This window comes from Austrofundulus limnaeus, unplaced genomic scaffold (assembly GCF_001266775.1).
Source record: "Austrofundulus limnaeus strain Quisiro unplaced genomic scaffold, Austrofundulus_limnaeus-1.0 Scaffold964, whole genome shotgun sequence".
Classification (NCBI taxonomy): Eukaryota; Metazoa; Chordata; class Actinopteri; order Cyprinodontiformes; family Rivulidae; genus Austrofundulus; species Austrofundulus limnaeus.
In genome coordinates, this window is record NW_013953366.1 from 72,570 (window position 1) to 77,289 (window position 4,720).

At 33.3% G+C, this 4,720-nt stretch overlaps 1 protein-coding gene across 1 annotated transcript in view; it reads left to right on the forward strand.

Annotated features, from left to right (window-relative positions):
* snx33 (sorting nexin 33) overlaps positions 1–4,720 on the forward strand; it is a 59,194-nt gene that overhangs the window by 43,395 nt on the left and 11,079 nt on the right. The gene's annotated exons all lie outside the window — the stretch shown is intronic.

Genomic DNA, 4,720 nt, shown 5'->3' on the forward strand with positions numbered 1-4,720 from the left:
ACAGTGTCCTGAGACAACGTATGTTGTGACTTGGCGCTATATAAATTAACTTGAACTTGAACAATACCTGCTGCCTATATAAACACAAATAATACAAGATTCTAATATTTGAAAATAAATAAACTACATCTTTAAACATGTCAGTTTTTTGCTTTTGAACTAAAACAACCTCATTTTTCATTTAACTATATTATAAAATAATATTATCAGTTTAAGTTTTGTTTTGGACCTAAGTAAAAATAATACCAAAATAAAAAATATTTTGGTGTGAATAAGAGTACTTCTGAAATATCTGTGAAAACCCTGTCCTGATTCCTGCCTGGTTAATAGTTATAATCAGTTACTGAGTTATAAGTCTTTACTTGAAGACTCATCATCATGGACCCTGCTGCTGAATGTCCTCCCTGACTTTGCTCTTTGTACTTTGGCAATAAAGATTTATTTTAATTATATGAAAGCAGGAGAGCACAACTTGTGCACAGAAACTAAAGAGGATTAGGTTGTTCCTTTAGCATTAACTAGCAGGGATATAATATAGGTAACATTAATATTCTTGTTAACTTCTTTAACATCATATATTTTAATGTATTAACTCAATAATTTAGCTAACATTATCCACCTCGAACAGCTTTACTCAATTTACATGTTTTGTTTGGCATAAACTGTGCAAAGTTTGTTACTTTTTGTTGACCCAGGTGCAGATCTGCAGCAGCATGTCTCCCCTCGTTGATCCGTTGTTGTACACCAGCGTTAGCTCATGCTGTGTTTAAAGGGGCAATTTTATGTGTTTCTCAGGTATATATTTCAATTCTGTATGAAAATTAAGTAGTTGTTATTAAAATGCTGTTTATATGTTTAAATAATACATAAAATTGACTTCACATCACAGCCATTTCTAAACACCTTGAAATTTGCCTCTGTCATATATAAGTACAAATTAATAAAGTTATAACTTGACAGGAAGCTGCTTACCGCACAATATATGAAGTCAAATTATGTTTACAATAATTTTTATTTGAGACATTGTCCTGTTTTTTAAACTGGMCATAAACAGTCAATAAATCATATTTACATGTATAAACTCTGCCCACATCAAGAACTCTAACAATCACAGTCAGGAACAACTCACACAACAAGAAACTCCCCTACATACTGCAGAGTCCCCGACTTGGATTTGTTTGGAACATGTTGCAGGCATCAAATTCAAAATGAACCAATGAAGTTTATCCGTTTGAACATTAAGTACCTTGTCTTTGTAGTGTATTCAGTTGAATATAGGTTGAAAAGAATTTGCAAATCATTGTTTTATTTCTATGTATTTTACACAATGTCCCAACTTCACTGGAATTGGGGTTGTACTTGCTTTTGCTTCACTTTTCTACAACTTGAGATTTTATTTGTATTTTTATTTAGAGTTTCTATTTTTGTTTTAAAACATTTTTCATGTGGAGATTTTAACATCAACGTGGGAAAATCAAACTGATTCCAATATTACATTTATTAATACAATGTATAATTTGGGTCTTTATCCACTGGTATCAAAACACATCACAACACTTACTGCTACAGTGATTGATAATATATTATAATTTTACTAATGCCAGAAATGGAGGGGTGTTAAGTGGGCTTTTGACAATTGATATAAGTGTTCATTTACTCATTTAAAATCTTTGAGAAAGTGGTAGCAGCGCAGCTGGTGGAACATTTAGAATCTACCACAGTTCTAACTCCTTTTCAGTTTGGATTTAGAAAAAAAAGCTTTCTACTGAAATTGCTTGCTGTTAATAGAAGAGATAAAATCTAGCCTAGATGGTGGAGGAGTGGTAGGAGTGGCCTTCCTTGACTTGCTTGACTTGTAAGACTTTTGATACTGTAAATCATGAATTATTAATAAGCAAATAAGGGCAATTCTCTTTACATACAAATACAAAAAATTGGAAAAAATTGTATCTTAGTGACAGACAGCAGTGTGTAATGGTTAAAAACATGACACCTCCTTTAAAAGCATGTAATATGGGGGTGCCACAGGGCTCAATTTTAGTGCCACTGCTCTTCTCTTTAATGATCTCCCCTCTACGAGCAATGTAAACATAGTTATGTAAGCTGATGATACTGTCTTATATTATCAAGGTAAAACCGCAGAACAGGTTGCTCAAAAGCTAACAGAAGAACTGCAGAGCATTGCTATATGGTTAAAAAATTCCTGTTTAACTTTAAACGTTGAAAAGACTTTTTCACAAATCGATATAAGCTCCAAACTTGTCCTGATATTTTGATAGGAGGTCAGAAACTAAAAAACGTTAGTGAATTCAAATATTTAGGTGTTTTACTGGAGTCAAATTTGGGCTTTAAAAACATATAAGAAAGTTAAAAAGCACTGTAAAATTTAATTTAATGAATTTTAGATACATAAGAAACTCACTGACGATTAAGGCATCAAACATGTATTTAAATACATTGATAATTCCACTTTTTCTGTATTGTATGACGAGTTGGTCTCAGGGATGTAAAACTGCTTTACGGCCACTGGAGTCATTATATAAATGGACTCTCAAGATCCAAGATAAGAAAATATGGTTGTTTCATCATTGTCATATCCTTGTTAAGTATAACATTCTTAGTTTTGAGAACTTGATCAAATTTACAAATATATGTCTGCTTTTCAAGATTATTCATGGTTCAGTTGCACCTCCCTTAAAAATGATATCCCATAACTCTTGAAAAACGTCTAGAGTCACATGTTGAACTATTCGTGGTGAGTGTAGAGTTCCTAAATGTAAAACATCTTTTGGTAAATCAGCTTTTTCAAGTGTTGCCATACAACAGTGGAATACTTTGCCAACAGAACTATTGATACAGACTTTCATAAGTTTTCATGCATGACAAAACAAATGGCTTCTCTTAACTCAAACCTGTTCTCATAATGTGAACTGATGTTAGTGGAGTTTTTGATTTTGAGAGTGTGTAGGTGATGACTTGTTGAAGAGTGATTTTGCTTTGGATATTGTAGGTATGTTTAACTGCCTGAAATGATTTTATTAAGTGGTCAGTTTTTTTAATGTATGTTTTTAATAAGTGACGTCTACGATGACATTTTTCTGGGAGTATGGATATTCAGTGTGCATTGCCAAAGCAATGCACACTATTGTGATTCGTTTTCCATCCAAGTCATCTCAACTTTGCTATGCTTCTCCTCCTGCACACTTTGTCCTAGAGCTGCCTTTGTAATTTATATCTGTAAAGCTCCTGTGCCAAATGATGGCTATGCCTTTTGGTGCCTGTAAAACTTATTGTTTTTGAAATATTAATGTTTAATGAATTATAATGGTAGTCAATGGAGCCTTGTATTGGACACATACAAACCAACCCCTGCCACCACCTTCTGCCACCACTCCATTGGTCTAATGGTCTATGTCATTGGCTTTCATGTGGGAGATCAGGGTTCAAATCCAGCTACTGCAACTTTAACAAAAAATCTCTTCAAATTTCATATTGTCACACAATTACCTTAAGTCTAAACACCTGCTGACGTGACAGGCACAAGCTGGTATAGAAAACACATTTGAACTTGGTCAAAGTTCATTCTGCAAGTCCAATGCTGCAGGCAAAGCCATGCTGCAATGGCATGCTACATGGCAATACACACTTGTTTTTACATCGTAAAAACCCATGTCTAGTACGAATTGATTTTATATTGACTATGAATGTGTGCCTTTGTATTTTATATTTATGATGGCTTTTGATTTTTTTTCTCTTTCTTTTATACTATTGTGTGGGCTGGGTCAGGGACTACAGGTGGAAACTAGCACCCAGTGCTATAATCTGAAACAGTGCATCTTTCCTTCTATGGCTAATGCATATTGTGCCTGTTTTAAATAACGGTTATACTTACTAGTTTTTACAGTTTATAAAAAATTATCAATGCATTAAACCAATAGCTACAACAAATAAGATAATGATGAACACATCAAAAAAGCTTCGGATAAGTTGAGAGAGGATTTAAAGCAAAACTGGCAGGATGTGTATGCTGATGATGTAAACAGAGCATATGATGTGTTTATGAATATTTTAGGAACTCGATGAAAAGAACTGTGTACAAAAATATTGTGCTAGGAGAGACGTTGACAAACCATGGATGACTAAAGGTTTGAGAAATGCTTGTAGGAAAAAGAATTACATGTTTTCATACTTCTTGAAATGAACAAAAAAAGGCAGAAGAGAGATAGAAGAAATATAAAAACAAGTTGGTATGGATTTATAAGAAAACATAAGGAATATTACAGTGATTTATTAAGCAAAAGTAATGGTGATATGAAAGCAACATGGCGAGTAATGAGTGTTCTAAAATATCATAAAATACAATCAGGTATTCCACAATACTTTGTGAAAGATAACATGGAAATCCATGATCAAAGTTAAATAGCAAATGAATTTAATCATTATGATGTAAATGTTGGTCCAAATCCTGCAGCTAAAATATCAAAAGTGGATAATGAGTCATACAGTCAGGGGTTGTGCCAACAGCATCTTTCTTTGAGAAACTGATGAGGAAGCAATACTGAGTTTTGCAAAAGACCTTGACTGAAAGGTCAAAAGATTAGGTTTGATTTGATTTGATTTATTGATTTGACAGGAAAAGATTACTAAAAATCAAGCTTGACTCAGCATAATTGCTGTTTTATAGCAGGTTCCTGTTCTGCAGCTCATAAAACACTCAGAA